The sequence below is a fragment of the Panthera uncia genome, chromosome E1, assembly GCF_023721935.1.
Source record: "Panthera uncia isolate 11264 chromosome E1, Puncia_PCG_1.0, whole genome shotgun sequence".
Lineage (NCBI taxonomy): Eukaryota > Metazoa > Chordata > Mammalia > Carnivora > Felidae > Panthera > Panthera uncia.
In genome coordinates this window covers 40,469,785-40,490,180 of record NC_064814.1, presented here as the reverse complement: position 1 = coordinate 40,490,180, position 20,396 = coordinate 40,469,785, and the positions used below count along the sequence as shown (strand labels likewise).

At 43.2% G+C, this 20,396-nt stretch overlaps 1 long non-coding RNA gene across 1 annotated transcript in view; it reads left to right on the top strand.

The window, feature by feature from the left end:
* LOC125927513 (uncharacterized) overlaps window positions 1-20,396 on the top strand; it is a 42,580-nt gene that overhangs the window by 7,776 nt on the left and 14,408 nt on the right. The window contains exon 2 of the long non-coding RNA XR_007459357.1: window positions 15,245-15,374. This is a non-coding gene — a long non-coding RNA (uncharacterized LOC125927513). The remainder of the gene's footprint in view (window positions 1-15,244; window positions 15,375-20,396) is intronic.

Below are 20,396 nucleotides of genomic sequence, written 5' to 3'. Positions count from 1 at the left end.
CCCCTCTCCGTTTCGTGGGCTTATTTTTCCTAGGCTTTGCAATGAGCATGTGCCAAAGAACTGAAGTCTCTGTGTCACCTCAAGGAAGGTACATTTGTACCATTCAGACTACTTTGGGGCCTTACATGGGTGTAGGTGACTTCTGGGTAAGGCTGTAACTTCTGTAGTACTCAGCCAATGAGGAATCAGGGGAGGGACCTACACGCCAGGAGATACATTGTCTGCTGTAACTGCCCTGAGTGTGCCTATCCATCAGACACCTGCTCTTGCAAGAACATTGATTAAAGCCTCACTTCACTGGGGGGAAAAAAAGAAAGAAATTTTATTTGCCATTATCATAAATGGAAAACCAGTATTGTTTGCTATGATTAGAAGATAAACATAAATATTAAAACTTTGGAAATATTTCTAAATTCTGCTTAATAACTCCTCTTGCTGAAGGTGCAGAACCTGAGGTTTATTCTCTTTTTATTTTCATTTCATATTTTCATTTTTTTTGTTATGCTTATTTATTTTTGAGAGAGACAGAATGGAACAGGGGAGGGTCAGAGAGAGAGGGAGACACAGAATCGAAGCAGGCTCTGAGCTGTCGGCACAGAGCCCGACATGGGGCTTGAACTCACGAACCACAAGATCATGACCTGAGCTGAAGTTGGATGCTGAACCGACTGAGCCACCCAGGCACCCCTTTTTTTTTCTTATTTTTTTAAAGTTTATTTATTTAGTTTGAAAGGGAGAGAGTATGGGTGGGGAAGGGGCAGGGAGAGAGGGAGAATCCCAAGCAGGCTCCACACTATTGATACACAGCCTGATACTTACTGGGCTCCATCCCACAAACTGAGATCATTACCTGAACTGAATCAAGGAGCCAGAAGCTTAGCCTACTGAGCCATCCAGGTACCACTATTCTCTTTTTAAAGAGAGGAATAAGCAAGTGTTAACGACCCAAGATGAGAATTATGTCTTGATATAATCAGAGACAATTAAAAGGGAATGACTTCCTCTCTCTATTTTGTCATTTTATTCCCACCTGAAATCATTTTGTGTACCACTGGCAATTCATAGCCACATTTTAGGAAACACCGCTTTATTCCATAGTAGCATCTACTGAAAAATGTGTTTTGATTCTGCGCTTTCATCCCTGGGTAACATGGTATTTTATAAATGTTAACTGGCTCTTACCTAATCTATGTCTTAAGGGCACAGACTGTTAGTTCTTCATCCCACAGAAGAATGTTCTGAGTTCCAAAGAGGTTTTGAGAATTATCCCAGCACAGGGATAAGTATGGCTGAGCCAGGGGCAGATAAGTTAGGAGCTTAAATTCCTAATAGGATTTGGCCACTTTCCTCCCTGTAATGTGATCTGGGAACGTAAGGGTTGTGCAACCCAGGTTTGCTCCAGCTGTCAGACAAAGGACTAAGAAAGTGGGGAGAAGGCTAACTTTCATCAAACTCTGGCCCTTGCCAGGTTAGCTCACTTAATCCTCCTGACAAATGCATCCCCATTTCACAGAGAAACAGTTTCAAAGGTGCTAAATAACTTGGCAAATTCACATACAATAGGAGGCAGAGCTAGGATTCAAATGTCTATCTCTGACGTCATGAGATTATAAATTTGGAGACCTGGGTTCTAGACTGATTTCACCACCAAATTGAAACATTATACTGATTGACAGATCAAAGGATCCTGAGTCATTATCATCTCTACTTCCTTTTGTCTGGTCATGGGCTTCCTTTAGATTTCTTGTCACCTCACACAGAGGCACAAGTAGATTCATGTAGTAGGCCTCTCACTCCATCTCTCTTCTTTGCGCAAGTACCTGCGGAAGTACCATTTGGCTCTTACTTTGTATTGTATCGTATGGTTACATTATTTGAGCAATGGCAAAATTTGAGAAATTGGTTTAAAAATTGAAATTCCGGGGGTGCCTGGGTGGCTCAGTCCAAATCTTTTTTTACTAAAAAAATTTTTTTTAATGTTTATTTATTTTTGAGAGAGAGAGAGAGAGAGAGAGTGTGCCTGCTAGTGGGGGAGGGGCAGAGAGAGAGAGAGGAGACACAGAATCCAAAGCAGGCTCCAAGCTGTCAGCACACAGCCCGATGCAGGGCTTGAACTCACCAACCACAAGACCATGACCTGAACCGAAGTCAGATGATTAAGCAACTGAGCTACCCAGGCGCCCCAGCCCTTGTGTATATCTTAGGGCTTCTCATGTTCTTTTCAGCTGAGTACCCTCAGCCCGGTAGAGGACACAGCCGCATTGCTCAGTTTTGCTCCCTCTGGGCAGCAGCTCCTTCAGCAGCCTGGTGCCTTAGAGAGCAGCGTCATCTTCATTTTACATTTCAGCAGGTCATTCATAGACACTGCCTCGTTCAGCCCCCATCCTGCAGTTCTCACCCTGTCCAAGCCGTGGTCTGCCACCTCCATGGCCCACTGGGTCATATTTTTTAACGTATAAGTTTTGTAGAGCATCTGGGGAATACTTTCTAATGGGAAAAAAGGGGCCTGTCTTTCAACTTTATTTATTGAAACATAGCTAAAAGTTAATGGACTCATATCACATTTGGAACCAGCAAGTTGACATATCCCTCTTAGTTCTCAATGGCTTGCCTGATCCAATCATTGATTTGGTTGAGATTTCTTTTTCTTTGTTTTTGGAAAGAGAGAGAGAGCATAGGGGAGGGATAGAAGGAGAGAAGGAGAGAGAATCTCAAGCAGGCTCCATGCCCAGCACAGAACCCGACATGGGGCTTGATCTCACAACCCTGGGATCATGAACTGAGCCAGAATTAAGAATTGGATGTTCAACTGACTGAGCCACCCAGGCACCTCGCAATCATCGATTTTGGATAATTCACCTATCATTCATCTCACCCCCAACACAACCTACTGTACACACACATACACACACACACACCTAATCATTTTCCTTTCTTTTCTTTTTTCTTTCCTTTTTTTTTTTTTTTTTTGGTCAATAAACATAAAGATAGTGGGTAGTAAAATTGCATTTAAGATGCAGGGACTCTCCCTCATATCGATGTCTTATAATATTTTAAAACTGGTAATTAGTCTGCCGTTGGAGAGATTCCAGTTTTATTGATATGCAATTTGAAAGCACAAAAATTATTTTCAAATTAAAAAATATTTTAATGTTTATTTATTTTGAGAGAGAGAAAGAGAGAGAGATGACAGAGCGGGAGCAGGGGCAGAGGGAGAAAGAGACACAGAATCCAAAGCAGGCTCCAGGCTCTGAGCTGTCTGCACAGAGCCCGACACAGGGCCGAATTCATGAGCCGGGAGATCATGACCTAAGCTGAAGTCAGACGCCCATCTGATTGAGCCACCCAGGCACCCCCGAAAACACAAAAATTATTTCCAAGCCACAGAGCAAGGAATAGTGGAAGTCCTTGAGTCAGCAACAGAGACAACAGTCAAAGCCTCTCATTGTTTGCCAAGCTCTTGACTTGCTCTCTTGGAAAAAGTGATTCCAAACCAAAAGTGGTTTCAAACAAACATCTCTAAAAGGGAGTGAAAGCTCAAGATACTCAGCCACAGAAAGGAATGAGATCTTGCCATCTGCAACCACATGGATGGACCTAGAAGGTGTTATGCAAAGTGAAATAAGTCAGACGGAGAAAGACAAATACTGTAGGATTTCACTTATATGTGGAACCTAAAAAATAAATAAATGTATAAACAAACAATCAAAAAGCAGAAACAGTCCCATAGACAGAGAACAAACTGATGGTTTCCAGAAGGGAGGGTGGATACAGACAAAATAGGTGAAGAGGCATGAGAGATACAGACTTCCACTTATGGAATGAATGTCAACGGGATGAAAGGTACAGCATAGGGAATATAGTCAGTGCCAACATAACAGTGTTGTTTGGTGACAGGTGGTAGTTACACTTGTGGTGAGCATAGCATAACATGTAGATTTGTTGAATCACTATGTTGTATACCTGAAACTAATGTAACATTGCATGTCAGCTATACTTAAAAAAAGGAAAAAGGGGAAAAAAGCTCAAGGTAAGTGAGAAGGAATTAACAGAGTATAGATAATGGGGCAACTGGGTGACTCAGTCAGTTGGGCGCCCGACTTCAGCTCGGGTCATGATCTCACATTTCTTGGTTTCAAGTCCCGCACAGGGCTCTGGGCTGACAGCTCAGAGCCTAGAGCTTGCTTTGGATTCTGTGTCTCCCCCTCTCTCTGCCCTTCCCTGCTCACACTCTTCTCTCTCTCTCAAAAACAAATAAACATTAAGAGAGAGAGAGAGAGAGAGAGAGAGAGCGAGCCTCCTGGGTGGCTCAGTTTGTTGAGTGTCCGACTTCGGCTCAGGTTGTGATCTCACGGTCTGTGGGTTCGAGCCCTGCATCAGGCTCTGTGCTGACAGCTCAAAGCCTGGAGCCTGCGTCAGATTCTGTCTCCCTCTCCCTCTGCCCCTCCCCTGCTCACACTTTGTCTCTTTCAAAAATAAATATTTTTAAAAATTAAAAAAAAAAAAAGAGAGCATATATAGTTTCATAGAGGAACTTGTCTTCAGGCCCAGACAATTTCCAACCCAGGGTTCTAAAAGAATCTACAAATGTGATCATAAAGCCAGGGTAGAGACTCCTTGAGATGTCAGGAATAACAGGTGTTAACTGAATTTGTAATTGGTTGAGGAATTGTGCCCAAAGGGATTGACAGATGGAATGAAACCAAACTAGAGGAAACACTCTATGAGAGATTCCTTGAGGAATTAGAAATCAGGAAGATGAATGAATAGTCATCAGTCAGAAGGAAGTACCATCTGGAACGTACATCGTTAGGTCTGGAGAAGTGGCAGAGGTGAGGGCAAAAGATCAGAACTTGAAGTCTGGGGGCTGCCTGGGTGGCTCAGTGGGTTGAGCGTCCAACTTCAGCTCAGGTCATGATCTCACAATGCAGGAGTTCGAGCCCTGCGTCGGGCTCTCTGCTGACAGCTCAGAGCCTGGAGCCTGCTTGGAATTCTGCGTCCCCTTCTCTTTCTACTTCTTCTCCCTCATGCTCTGTCTCTTCCTCTCTCTCTCTCTCTCTCTCTCTCTCTCTCAAAAATAAACATTAAAAAAAAAAAAGAACTTGAAGTCTAGAATTTGTCTCTCTCGCTGACAATCTGCATGACTTAGGGTACAGAGCTTTCGGTGGCGGTCTTAGAAATGCTTTGTGAATACAAGAGAAGATGTCTGTGAAATGCATTATGTCTCTAAAAGGCAAAACTGTGTATGAAGGTAGGCGTAGTATTATATTTCTCATTTATCTCTCAGACTTCACTGAATTCATTAGATAGTTGCGTAGCTGAAATTACCAAATGATTTAAGGAATAAACTACAAATTATGGAGCAACAGGCAGTTCTAGAGTGGGTATAAGTGAATTGGGAAGATAACACCTAACTATTTCATTGCTTTGTAATAGGACTAGCAACACTGCGGGAATATATAATTTGTTTTTCTTCTGCCAAAATAGAACCACTCCCCCAGAACTTTTCCTTAGGTCTTTCTTGTTGTTTTCCTCCAACCCTTATCTTTTTTCTCCTTTTTGAAACCTCTCATCCATCTACTTCTTTGGGGCGGGGCATTGTTGAAGGACTAACTACCTAACACTCTCTCGCCATAGCCTTGCTTAAATGAGTCCAAATATTCTCAAATCATATTGCTGTATATGAACTTGGAAGGAAAATAACAAATGCTCACAGAAAGTAGGGGATGTAGAAGAACTGGACGGATTTGAAATCCAGATAGCTGAGTCACAGAAAGGAAATGAATGAGGCTAACATATAAATCAAGCCATGTGAGGAATCAGTTTTCCTTAAGTGAAAATCATGGTTTATGGCCATTCTATACCAGTCCCAGAACCCAAGACTCCTCCAGTCTGTGAAACATAGCCCTGAAAGGAGCTGCTTCAATTTGTTCTCTTGTTTCAATAACTTCTTGGGTTTGGATTCATTCAGGATACTACATGTAGATAAAAGAAGGCAGACGTAAGGAGGAGAGAGAAGCCCAAGAATATGTTGCTAAGATTTTCTTTTTTGTTGCAAGTGGCTCTTACTGATGGAGAGCTCATTTTCTTATCTCTTTATTTTTTATTTATTTATTTTTTAATTTTTTTTAACGTTTATTTATTTTTGAGACAGAGAGAGACAGAGCATGAACGGGGGAGGGTCAGAGAGAGGGAGACACAGAATCTGAAACAGGCTCCAGGCTCTGAGCTGTCAGCACAGAGCCCGACGCGGGGCTCGAACTCACGGACTGCGAGATCATGACCTGAGCCGAAGTCGGCCGCTCAACCGACCGAGCCACCCAGGCGCCCCTCTTATCTCTTTAAAATGTACTGTTTCATATTCCTCCCTACACTTGACCTTCCTTTCAACTTGCATTGGAGTCCCTCCAGAACAAAATTCTATTGTCCAACTCAAAGGATAACTTTTCCTATTTCCTTTCTTCTTGCCTGCCCTATCATACATAGGTGGTATGGGTTTTGCTTATTAAAACTTTCTTGTACCTGATATTTATTTTTATCAAAACAGTCCATGCAACTAGTTTAGGGAGGCAAATAATGCTTAAAAAAAAATAAGCTTATGCCAAAAGCAACAGCTTCTTGATGCCTCAGCAGGTTAAATTGAACTCTTCTGGCTTCTGACATTTGTCTCCATATGTCTAAGAAGTATGTGTATAGTATCTCTTTTCATTTTGTCACTTGGCAATTTTTATAAGTTAGGCAATTGTGAATAGCTTAGAGATGTGAACAAGCTGTTCATCTGATCAAGTTTATTGTTCTTCAGAATTCAGGTATTGAGTTTGGTTAGCCTTCAAAGCACAACGTTGACATAACCAAACTATGATACATTATCCTGAATGGTAAAGTTCTTGGAAGAACAAACCCAAAGAAGATAAGGCATTTATCCAACTATAAAATCCATGTAATACAGTCAGGATTCAATCACAGATGCAGAACCCACTAGGAGGTGTGTGTGTGTGTGTGTGTGGTGTATATCATATCCTATATATCATATCTAGTATTACACAGTTGTGGGAACTGTTTAAGCTGCCTCTGTAAGGCTACTGTCTTCATACCTAATCCTGGAGCTTGAAGACTTCAGAGAAGGCAGTCTGGAAGGGAAGATATGTGTTAAGTACAGAAAAGCAGCTATAAACTGGAACCTACAGCTATGATCTAGAACTCGGGAGGATAGACTTGAAACCATGTCAATTCTCACTGCCTCTTACCTTGATGGTATAGATCCTACAGGAGAGGCTGTCCTCCTTCATCATATATCTAGCCCAGGAGTTGGAAAAGCTGGAGAAGGATTTAGGGGAAGGTGGAGCAGTGGTAGGTCCCTTGCCAGTGAAGTAAGGCAATAGATAAGCAATGATATGAGCTACAAAATGGCTGCTGGTTCCCTTCCAAGCCCCACATCTGCATAAGAATGTTGTGGCCCACCTTAGGCGGAAACATGCAGGGAGGGAATTCTGGGAAATGTAGTTCAGTGCACATTATAAAGCAACCACAGTGGGCTCCATATCAATTTGACACATGTATATAGACATTTTTTTTTCTTCTGCAAATAAACAGTTAAGGATTCAAGTGCCCATTCTGCCCCCTTAGCAAGAGAACAATTAGAAAGCACCTAATGTTTCTGGGGCCATGTGCCCTTCAGGAAGAATTATTTGTAAGAGAAAAAAAGAATAATGGCATTTAATCCCTGGAAATTACCTAGAAGTCCATCATCAAGGATATTTGGCCAGCTCCTTTTTCTACTGCCCAAATATAACTGCTGGATAAACCAAGGTTTCTGAAATTGTGTTCCCCAGAAAGCAACAAAACCTGGCAGAGCTAGGCTTTTAAGTCAGAGCCCTTTCATTTCCAATCATCTTATTTTAAAGAAAACAAACAAAAAGCTTACAAATGAGTCATCTCTGTAGTCTTGGCACTTACTTGAATTTTGTTTTTACCTTTCTTTAAAGTAGGTAGGCTCAAGTTTCTCTCTCATCATCGCAGTGGAATCTAAAAATTGCTTTTTATATTGTTCCAGAAGCAAGAACAATGCAGGCTGTTCAGCAGAGGGTAAATTTTTAGTACTAAGGAAAGTGCTGTCATGGAGCCAAATATTTTAAAGTTTTTAGATGAGCAAACCATTTCCATTTAGTATAACTCTTTTTTCATGGAGAGTTATATAAAAGGTCAGACACTACCTAAATTTTAGCTATAAATTATAAATATAAAAAATTATAATTTTTCCCCTAAGCTATCCATAGATGAAATTTATCATTCTTGCCACTGTAATGGCATGGCATATAAGCAACCGACCTAAAACCAACAAAAGAAAACATAACACCCACAACAACTATCTGTTTCTCCCCAGCCTTCTCCATGTGATAGTCATAAAAAGCTCCACTAAGGGAAAACTCTTCAGAAATAAATTATGCCTTTGTAAAACAGAACTTAGCTGAAGTTGATCACATCAAACAAACAATAAGCAAAACTGTAACCTGTATAATGTTTATTTCGTTTTTGAGAGAGAGAGGGAGACAGAGAGTGAGTGGGGGAGGAGCAGAGAAGACAGGATCGGGAGCAGGCTTCAGGTTCTGAGCTGTCAGCACAGAGCCCAATGCGGGGCTTGAACTCACGAACTGTGAGACCACAACCTGAGCTGAAGTCCACATTTAACCGACTGAGCCACCCAGGCACCACAAAGCTGTAAACTGTATAAAGGAAATCCATCTAACTTGTAAAATGGTTCTCTCCCAGTCTGGTACCTTGTATGAAAACTGGATAACAAAGAATTATAGTAATTGTGTCACAAAGGCAGAGACAGATGTTTAAATTTCAGGAAGTTTTAAAAATAGATTTCCAGTGTTTATGCTGTTGACAAACAGGATCTCACAGATCCTTTCTCTGGCTCCTAAGATGTGCCCCCATTTTTCTTGCCTTCCCGGTTTGTTTGGGTTGTTTTAGTGGGGGTGGGGGTGTTCTGGCAGGGCTTAGCCACATGGCTCAGTTTCTCAGTGAGTTCATCTTCCTGTGTTAATGTATTACTCGATCATTCTATGTCAGTGAACTCTGCTTCGGCAGACCCTTATCTCTGAGTCTTTCTACTTTTTGTAATGAATACCATTAGGGATTCATCAGTCCTGGGGGCAGGGAGACATTCCTCACACCATTTCTCTAACTGTCCTGTATAGGTTTTCTAGCCTCAGCAATACCTTCCTCTAGAACCGGTGTCTTCAGTGATGACTGTCTGGCTCAATCAATGGAGTGCATGACTCTTGATCTCGGGATTGTGAGTTCGAGCCCCATGTGGGGGTGTGGAGATTACTTAAAGAATATAATCTTTAGGTGTACCTGGGTGGTTCAGTCAGTTAAGTGTCTGACTTTGGCTCAGGTCATGATCTCGCAGTGTATGGATTCTAGTTTGCGTTGGGCTCTGTGCTGACAGCTCAGAGCCTGGAGCCTGCTTCGGATTCTGCATCTTCTTCTCTCTCTGCCCCTCCCCTGCTCGCGCTCTGTCCCTCTCTCTCTCTCAAAAATAAATAAACAGTAAAAAAAAATTTTTTAAACAAAATAAAATCTTAAAACAAAAAAAGGAACCAGTGTTTTCGTTTATCCACGTACTGTTCACCTTATGGAGCATGAGGAACGTTAACTGCATACCGATACTAGACTCCTAGATTTAAAGAGCTCACCCTTCTGGGGCGCCTGGGGGGCTCAGTCGGTTAAGTGTCTGACTCTTGATTTCGGCTCAGGTCATGATCTCAGGGTTGTGGTATCAAGACCCACATCCAGCTCTGTGCTGAGTGTAGATTCTCTTAAGATTCTCTCTCTCTGTCTCTCTCTCTTTCTCTTTCTGCACCTCCCCCGCTCTCTCTCATTCTCTCTCTCTCTCTCTCTCCCTCCCTTTGCCCCTCCACCACTCTCTCATTCTCTCTCTCAAAAAAAAAAAAAAGTAGTCCCATTTATTTGGGGATGGGAAGAGAAAAGAACAGCAGCAGGCGCTTATGGAAAACCTCCAAATTCTATGATAGCCAGAATTTCCATTCATCCCTACTTGGGGTGGGGGTGGGGGGCAGGGAGAAGGGGGTGGGGGGGAGGGGAGGCAAAAGAGTAGCAAACACTTTTCTGCATATGTTCCTGAGTTGTTTCATTGTACTTGCTAAAACCAACTCTGTTTAAAATTCTTATCCAGGATGCCATGAACCAGCACATTGTTTTCTTTTTAATATGTGGTACCTGCTCGCTTTCACATACACGGTGCGTTGTATGCCTGCTGTGTTTCATCATGACACAGGGACATGTTTCTCTTTAGACTTTCTAAGCTGACCTGTCTTTTCTTTTTTTTTTTTTAATTTTTTCTTTTTTTTTTTGTAATTTTTTTTTAAACGTTTATTTATTTTTGAGACAGAGAGAGACAGAGCATGAACGGGGGAGGGGCAGAGAGAGAGGGAGACACAGAATCGGAAGCAGGCTCCAGGCTCTGAGCCATCAGCCCAGAGCCCGACGCGGGGCTCAAACTCACGGACTGCGAGATCGTGACCTGAGCTGAAGTCGGACGCTTAACCGACTGAGCCACCCAGGCGCCCCTTTAATTTTTTCTTTTAATGTTTATTTATTTTTGAGAGACAGAGCGTTAGTGGGGGAGGAGCAGAGAGAGAGACACACACACAGAATCCGAAGCAGGCTCCAGGCTCTGAGCCGTCAGCACAGAGCCCGACGCGGGGCTCGAACTCACGAACCGAACCGTGAGATCATGACCTGAGCTGAAGTCGGTCGCTTAACCGACTGAGCCACCCAGGCGCCCCTGACCTGTCTTCAAATGCAAGACACGCTTCTTTAGAAGAGCATGCTGTGTAATTGCGTTTAAATATTTACACTGGCACCCTTAAAATGTGGTACCGTCTTTAGGGGCTTTGTTAACAGAGGCTTAGAAAAACAAGGCAAGATGATAATAGTTCTCACTCCCTAGCATTCTCTTGCTCTGATGAATGAAAGTTTCAATGTATGCAGCAAGGAGTAGTCCCCAAGGTGAGCAAGCTTGGGTGTCAATTTTCATAAATTATTTGGCTTTAGACAGTTGGAGGAGGAGGCCACTTTTGCCAACTCCATTACTGCTTTACTCACCAACCAGCTGAGTCCCCAAGCCAAGAAACTGCTGGCTAGAGATTGCCTCTATTTGCTACAGTCTTCCCGGTGGATACTGTTAGCAGCTAGGAATGAAGGTTTTTTTTTTTTTTTTTTTATTTGTATTAAAAAATTGTTTCTTATTTTTTTTTTTTTTTGGGGGGGGGGCACGGAGCACGAGTGGGGGTGGGGCAGAGAGAGAGGGAGACACAGAGTCTGAAGCAGGCTCCAGGCTCTGAGCTGTCAGATGCGGGGCTCAAATTCCCAAATCCTGAGATCATGACCTGAGCCGAAGTCAGACACTTAACCAACTGAGGCAAAAAGTATCCCTGAGGTTATCCTTATCCTTACCAACTGCCTCAAGTAGTGGCTAAAGGATAAGGCTAAAGAAATTAAAAAAAAGGATGAAGCCACTAATTCGACACCCCTCTCCTGAAAATTTAACAGCCCAGCCTCCTCAGCTGACAGCAGTTTAACCAGCAAGAGGATATTACTTTACAAAGTTGTTTGTGTTAGACCAGTGGGAATAGAAGCATCAGGTGATGCCTCTGTAGTTCTTTCTGAATCAGGAAATTAGTATTTTTCTTTTTGTTTCTTTCATGGCTCTGGTGAATCCTCAACATGTAATCCCAAGAGGTAAAGCCAGATAGAGCTGAAAGAAATGCTTCTAGGGGTGCTTGGGTGGCTCAGTTAGTTAAACATCTGACTCTTGATCTCAGCTCAGGTCTTGATCTCAGGATGGTGAGTTCAAGCCCTGTGCTGGTTTCTACTTAAGAAAACACAAGAAAAGTTGGCTAACATTAACAACTCAGGCAACAACAGATGTTGGCAAGGATGCGGAGAAAGATCTCTTTTGCACTGCTGGTGGGAATGCAAGCTGTTGCAGCCACTCTGGAAAACAGTATGGAGGTTCCTCAAAAAACTAAAAATAGAACTACTCTACGACCCAGCAATTGCACTATTAGGCATTTATCCAAGGGATACAGGTGTGCTGTTTCAAAGGGACACATGCCCCCCCCCATGTTTATAGCAGCACTATCAACAATAGCCAAAGTATGGAAAGAGCCCAAATGTCCATCGATGGATGAATGGATAAAGAAGATGTGTATATATATACAATGGAGTATTACTCAGCAATCAAAAAGAATGAAATCTTGCCATTTCCAACAATGTGGATGGAACTGGAGGGTATTATGCTAAGTGAAATTAGTCAGAGAAAGACAATAGTCATATGACTTCACTCATATGAGGACTTTAAGAGACAAAACAGATGAACATAAGGGAAGGGAAATAAAAATAATATAAAAACAGGGAGGGGGACAAAACAGAAGAGATTCATAAATATGGAGAACAAACTGAGGGTTATGGGAGGGGTTGTGGGAGGGGGGATGGGCTAAATGGGTAAGGGGCACTAAGGAATCTACTCCTGAAATCATTGTTGCACCATATGCTAACTAATTTGGATGTAAATTTAAAAAAATAAAAAATAAAACAAGTTTAAAAAAAAAAGGAGGAAAAAAAAAAGATAGCCTCTCCGTGATCTCAATCAGAGTATCAGGAATCTTCCTAGTCCAGTGGGATTTCTTCTGGGTGTTCAGTTGGCCCTTTCTCCGCTTTGTGGTTTGAGTTTCAGCAGAGTTCAAAATAGCTAATGGTAAAGCAGAGGAGAACCCTAGAAGGGCCAACGCAAAGGTGGATGCCTGTTGTGGAAGGTTGGCTAGCAGTTTCCAGGCCATGATGTTCACTGGCATCTGAAACTCCCTGACGACCAGCCTTGGATGTGCAGAAACAGCTTCTGTCAAGCCAACCAGGAGTGGCTCAGCACAGAGACTCTTGAAGGGGCTGGAAACATATCAAAACACTTCAGCTGAAAAAATGTGCTGTGCACAGAGAGTCAGGATTCTCATCAAGGCCATAACTTCCCGTGGTGGTGTAATTTGACACAGATCTCTAACTGGGAAGAACAACAGGAAAACTGTCCAAAATATGCTTTGATTTCTTGTTACCTCATGATCAAGATGGTTCTTTTACTTATGTGTCTGGTACCCAGCTGGCATGGCTGGAACAGCTCGGGGCTGGGCAGTAGCACCATCTCCTTTGGGGGCCTAGCTTGGGCTTCCTCACCACATGGCTGTCTCAGGGGAGTTAAGTTGCTTACAGGGTGGCTGACTTTCCCTAGAGGGTGCCTTGCAAGAGAGCCAGGTGGAAATGCAAAGCTTCTTATACCTGTCCTTGAAAGTTTCAGAATTTCACTTCTGCCAAATTCTATTGTTCAAGAAGTCAGGAAGGCCAGCCCAGATTTAAGGGGAGGGGGAATTCGACAATACCTCTTGAAGGGGGAGGGCATGCCATCTTTGAAAAACCCAATCTGCCATACCTCAGAACTCTAAAATTTTCTAAGAACTTTTTTCTTTTCTTTTCTTTTCTCTTTTCTTTCCTCTTATTCTCTTCTCTTCCTCTTCCCTTCCCTTCCTTTCTCTTCTCTTTTAAAAAAAATTGTTTTTAATGTTTATTTCTGAGACAGAGAAAGACAGAGCATGAGTAGGGGAGGGGCAGAGAGAGAGGGAGACACAGAATCCAAAACAGGCTCCAGGCTCTGAACTGTCAGCACAGAGCCCGACACGGGGCTTGAACTCACAAACCATGAGATCATGACCTGAGCTGAAGTCGGTCGCTCAACCGACGGAGCCACCCAGGTCCCCTTCCTTTCTCTTCTCTTAAGTGGAGCCCCAACTCAGGGCTTGAACTCACAACAATAAGATCAAGAACTGAGTTGTGATCAAGAGTCAGATGCCTGACTGACTGAGCCACGTTTAACAACTTTCTAGTATTGGTAATTCTAGTGTGCTGTATTTTTGTAGGAAAAAAACCTAAATTTTGCTCTTGGTAAGTTTATTTGGCAAGTTGGAAATTTATTACTTTGCAAAGAACAAAATGTCTATATTTGAGTTTTAGCCATATTTAAGTGTTACAGTGATTTCGAAGAAGCTAGTGACTCCAAAGTAGTAGACTTTGATTAAGTTGACTTTTATTTTATTTGAAAGAGAGAGAGAGGGAGGGTGCAAGTGATCAAAGGACAGAGAGATTGGGGGAGAGAGAGAGAGAGAGAGAGAGAGAGAATCCCATGAGGGCAGAGAAGTGGGAGGGAGACAGAGAAGCGGGGCTTGTGCTCGCCTGATGTAGGACTAGAACTCACGACTGTGCTATCATAACCTGAGCTGAATTCAGATACTTAACCAACTGAACCACGTAGGTGCCCTGATTGAGTTGACTTTTAAAACAAAACAAACACCTTTTGGATTTTCAATGTGACATAGACATTATAGTAATAAATGCTTTTCTACAGATTATTTTTATTCAAGAGGATAAATTCAATGAATGTAATAGTCAAAATTTTATAAAGAGATGAGAACAGGATAAGTACAGATAAAATAATACCCAGAAAATCCCCTTCTTCTTTTCCTTCCTCTTCCTCTTTCTCCTCCTCCTCCCCTCCTCCTCATCCTCCTTGTCCTCCTCCACCTTCTTCTTGCTCTTTTTCTTCTTCTTCTTCCTCTTCTCCTTCTCCAGAAAATCCTAATCTAAGACTAATTAGACACAACTGCAAGGTCTTAATGATAAGACCCAATGAATTCAACCTCCATTGTTGAACTTGGAGGAATCAGCCCAAGAGAAACCTAAGTCATTACAGCCAATCTCCTTCACATCATCTTTTGGGATCCAGTCAGCAGAATGGGACTTGCATCTAGAAATAAACCCAGTCACCAGCACAGAAAAAGTCCATGAGTAGGGGTGAACCAGTGGGGAAGAGGGGAAGATCTGCATAAGAGCACAGATAAAGAAGGTTTAGTCTGGAGGATAGTCATCAAATTAGCAGAATCTCCAAGGAAGCAGGCAATGCAAGACAGTAGGACTCCTGGGTGGGACGTAATAGGGGAGGCATCAAGGAGTCTCCAGATAGCACAGACACCATGAAGGCCCAAGATTCAGGGGCAATGCTCAGATTCCCAAGAGAGACTAGACTTGCAAAAGCAAAGGACGTGTAGTTACTTGAAACAAAACGAGATTAATGCCAGTTACATACCAGTCATGTTCTCTTCTGTCTAAGGTTATGACCAGTCTTGGGAGCAGAGGTGGAGCTGAAGTAGAAATCAGCTGATCAGATGTGAGGGTCCCAGGAGGCCTGTCCAGGACAGGAACTAAGCATATTTGGCCACAAACAACACAGTGACTCCCAGGTGAGTGTGTCCCAGAATCACCTAACTGGGTTGTTTAAAAGTCATATTGTGGGTGCTACCCCTAGTGACCCGGGGTCAGCATAGTGGGGTGTGTGCCTCAGGATTCTGCATCTTTACGACCCTCCCAAGTGACTCCTTCAGCCCACATTTTGAGAACGACAGGAAGCACAACCCTTTCCACTTAGTTGCAGGCTCAGAGATGACGAGGGCAACCGCTTGAAGGTTTTAGCTCACAGATGGAACTTCTAGAATTTGAGAGGACTTCAGAGGCCCTTCGACATAATGGGGCTTCGTGAATAATTCGTCAGAAATGATCTTATCTCTGGGCCCCTGGGTGGCTCAGTCAGTTGGGCCTCCGACTCTGGCTCAAGTCATGATCTCGAAGTTTGTGAATTCAAGCCCCATGTCGGGCTCTGTGCTGACAGCTCAGAGCTGGGAGCCTGCTTCAGATTCTGTGTCTCCTTCTCTGTCTGCCCCTCCCCTGCTCACACTGTCTCTCTCTCTCTCTCTCTCTCTCTCTGAAAAATAAATAGCCATTTAAAAAAAGAAAAAAAAATGACCTTATCTCACAAATTTTGCGTTTCCACTTCTGCAGCAGGGCTATAACTGCCACATCAGAGGTTTGAAATGTAACTGGGAACATTTTGCATCATTTAAAAATGTGAAGCATTTGAGAAGTTTCCCAGCCTGATTTCAAAAGCCACACATTGAAAATAAAAATGCCTTTTTCCCCCTTAAACTAACTCTTGTTGATGGTAGAAAGTTAAAAATTTAGATAAGCAAAAATAATATTTTTAAACATCCGTAGTCCCACTACCCAGAGATAACCACAATTAACCTCCTAGTGTATATATTTCCAGCCTTTGCCTAGACAAATATACTCGTATATGGGCTTGTTTTTCTCCCCTTTGTTTTTTTTTTTTTAATTTTTTAAATGTTTATTTAGTTTTGAGAGAGAGAGAGAGAGAGAGAGAGAGAAAGCATGCACATGAGCGAGTGGGGGAGGGGCAGACAGATGGAGACACAGAATCAGAAGCAGGCTCCAGGTTCTGAGCTGTCAGCACAGAGCCCGACGCAGGGCTTGAACTCACAAACCATGAGATCAGGACCTGAGCCGAAGTCGGATTCTCAGGATGCTCAGGCTGCTCAACCAACTGAGCCACCCAGGTGCCCCTCCCATAAATGGGATGATACTGTACACGCCTCAGTAGTGGTGGTTGTTTTTAAAGACTTTGTTTTAGGACCAGGCTCTGATGTCATTCTCTGTGCCTCCTAGACCCTCTGGTATTCCATTTCTACTTCCCTCAGCATTTCGGCTTTGTTCTTTTTTTTTTTTTTTTAAGCTTATTTATTGGGGTGCCTAGTGGCTCAGTTGGTTAAATATCTGACTCTTGATTTTGACTCAGGTCATGATCTCAGGGTTTGTGGGATTGAGTCCGGTGTTGGGCTCTGCGCTGACAACATGGGGCCTGCTTAGGATCCTCTCCCCCTCTCTCTCTCTCTCTCTCTCCCCCCGGCTCTGTTCCTCTCCTGCTCATGTTTATGCTCTCTCCCTCTCTCAAAATAAATAAATAAACTTAAAGTGTAAGCTTCTTCTTAAAAAAAAAAAAAAAGAATTGCCAGAAGGAAGTGTAAGTGAAGAGGGAAACTCCACAGCCAGAGGAGCAAAAATGCAGACACGCAGGCTTAGCATCCAGTGGGAAATAGACATAAGAGGGAGTTCACTTATTTGTGCTTTCAGTGCATATTTATTGACCACCTCTTGTGGCCCCAAAACTTATTCTATGTACTGGCAATACAGCAGCAAATCTCTGCTGTCATGAAGTTTTCATTGTACTGGACAGAGATAGGAAATAAACACATGAGAAAGAGACACACGGAGATTCTAGATGGTGACACATTTAATGAAAAAATAAAACACAGTGAGGTGATAGAAAGTGGCTTCAGCAGGGAGCAGGCCACTTTAGACAGGTCACAAGAGGCTTAACGATAGAAGTAGGATTTGAGTCGATATAAGGAGGAGTCTAGGCAGCTGGATTAGCTTCCACAAAGGCTCTGGGGCAGAAGGGAGCTCAGGGTATTTGAGAAAGAGAAGGAAAGCCCATTGTGGATGGAGTGAAACCAGCAAGGAGAGCTCAAGCAGGTGATATGGGAGAGCTCAGCAGGGGCCTGACCACACGGGGCTTATAGAGCAGGGTGAGGGCTTCAGTTCCTGCTAAGGATGACAGGAAGACAGGAAGACATTGGAATATTAAGGGGAGGTTTCCATTTTTATTTTTACTTTTATTTTTTTTTATTTGAGAGAGAGAGAGGGCATGAGTGGGGGAGAGGGAAGGAGGGAGGGAGAGAGAGATAGAGAGAGAGAGGGAGGGAGAGAGAGAGAGAATCTTAAGCAGGCTCCATGCTCAGTGTAGATCCCGCAACCCTGGGATCATGAACTGAGCCGAATTCAAGAGTCAGATGCTCAACTGCCTGAGCCACCCAGGCACCCTGGGAGGTTTCCATTTTTAAAAAAAATTTTTTTTTCAACGTTTTTTATTTATTTTTGGGACAGAGAGAGACAGAGCATGAACGGGGGAGGGGCAGAGAGAGAGGGAGACACAGAATCGGAAACAGGCTCCAGGCTCCGAGCCATCTGCCCAGAGCCTGACGCGGGGCTCGAACTCACGGACCGCGAGATCGTGACCCGGCTGAAGTCGGACGCTTAACCGACTGCGCCACCCAGGCGCCCCTCATTTTTAAAAGTTCCTACTGGTTATTATTGTGAACATGGAGTGTAGGAGGGCATGAACGGCAGCAGGGAGGCTGATAAGAGATCACAGCAGTAAGTAGAGAAGTAATATTTTGGGATATGTGTGACAGTAGGAGCTGAAAAAAATAAAGAACAAGTTGGACAAGCATTTAGATGTGTAGACTGTGGACAAAGCGAGGTCACGTGACACAGAGGCTAGTGAACCAGCTTAAAACAACCTGGGCAGCCCACGAGGCTTGAGGTACCTGAGGGATCCTGTTGCCCTCAGTGCCCAGAGGCCCACGTGCTGTAGTGGGGGAACCCCTGCACCATTTTCTGTCTCCATTCATGTCACCTGAGCATCAAAACAATGGGCCTATGCCCTGATGTTTCAGACTTCTTAGGGGCAACAGCTCTTTCAGTATCTTCTAGAAGTCCCTCTCTCCCCAGCGCTCAGATCAACACTGCACTAAGGGGGTGGCTCAGTCAGTTAAGCATCTGACTCTTGATTTCTGCTCAGGTCATGATTTCACGGTTCGCCCCACATCAGGCTCTGCACTGCCTGAGGAGCCTGCTTGGGATCCTCTCTCTCCCTTGCTCTCTACTCCTCCCCTCCCCTGCTCACTCTCTCTCTCAAAATAAATAAACTGAAAAAAATAAATAAATAAACTCTCCGCTTCCAATACCCTGTCCTCTGGTAGGGGAAATGTTTGTGCAACAACTTTTATACTAATGGAGTCCCAGGGACAGACTCCTCTAGGTCCCCTACTCGAGCCTCCTCGCACTCCATGGCCAAACTTGTCTAACTAGCCCAGTGCTGGACACAGGTTCCAGCCAAGACGGCTTCAGCAGTGTTATTTTAAACCTCCCTAATTAATCTTCTCTAACATGTTAAAATATTAAGATCCTATTAGCAAAATTGATTTTGATAATCTAAACTTGAAATAAATACTTGGCTAGCAATACCTCTAATCTGAGTTTGCTGGATTTTTGAACGTTTTCCTCCAATTTAAAAAAAACAAAAAAACAAAAACAGGGAAACAAACCAAAGAGTTAGAAATAAGGCATGCTATGATAATTTCTAGACTAAATTTGAGTGCTAAACCGAGTGTCCAAATACCAAATGTCAGTCGTCAGAAATATTCTCTTTTCCCACCGAAATTCAGTCTTCCCAATGTCTGAGCCAGTACTAATAGAAGATAGAAGAACTGTGCATCAACAGTGTCAGATTATTCAGGATTAGATTATGAGCAATTAATGTACCTGCTTGTCCAGTCAAGGGTCCATGGGTCCCTAGAATCAAAGGCTTATCCCTGGAGAAAACCTGAGCGTTGGTTTGAAGAAGAGCAGAGACTGAGGCTGCTCCCCCTCAGCTTTTTCTCTTTCTCAGCCCCACCTCTATGTGCGGGTGGTTCATGTGGGGTGTGTGTGTGTGTGTGTGTATGGGTGTGTGTGGTGTGTGTGTATGTGGTATGTGGGGTGTGTGTGTGGTGTGGGTGTGTGTGGTATGTATCTTCAAAGAGGAATCTGATGGCCCAGCTCAGATTTTCAAGCCACATTTTCAAGCCACAAGTCATAGGTCACTGACCAGGCCAGGAATTAGTTGCCTTTGGGCCTGAGGTCTATCTCTGACCGTGTGGGTTATGGCCAGGGAACTCAGGGTCATACGGTATACCACGTGATCATTCAGGAGCGGCTAGATCTGGGAGCGGGAGTCCCCCAGAGGAGGATAGATGGGCAGATGCTAAAATACCCTTTAGTATATCCTCCCCATCTGGGACTCAGGGGCCCACTCACGACTGCTAGGTTAATGTGTTGCTACCCAAGTCTCCTTGGTAGCAATAAGACCCAGGACCCAGTCCCTTGGGGGCATCTAGCTGATCCTGAGTTGCCATTGTCCCACCACCAACTGAGCCAGCCAGGCACCCCTGAATAGAGTTTGTCAAAAAAATAAACTAAATATAAAATCAAAATAATTACTTTTCATGTTTTCAAAATAATTTTACTTCTAAAATACTTAACACTACCTATCACAATTAAAAGGCAACACGAGTATATTTTTTTAAAGACTTTATTTTTAAGTAATCTCTATACCCAACATGGGGCTTGAACTTACAACCCTGAGATCCAGAGTCACATGCTCCACCCACTGAGCCAGCCAGGCACCCTGGCAATGTAAATCTAGTAAATGAATATCAAACGTTAAATGGAAATTACTTAAGTAAAGCCAAAATGTTTGTTTTTGAAAATTCAGCGTAATTTTGTTAACTATTTTTATTTTTAAAAAAATC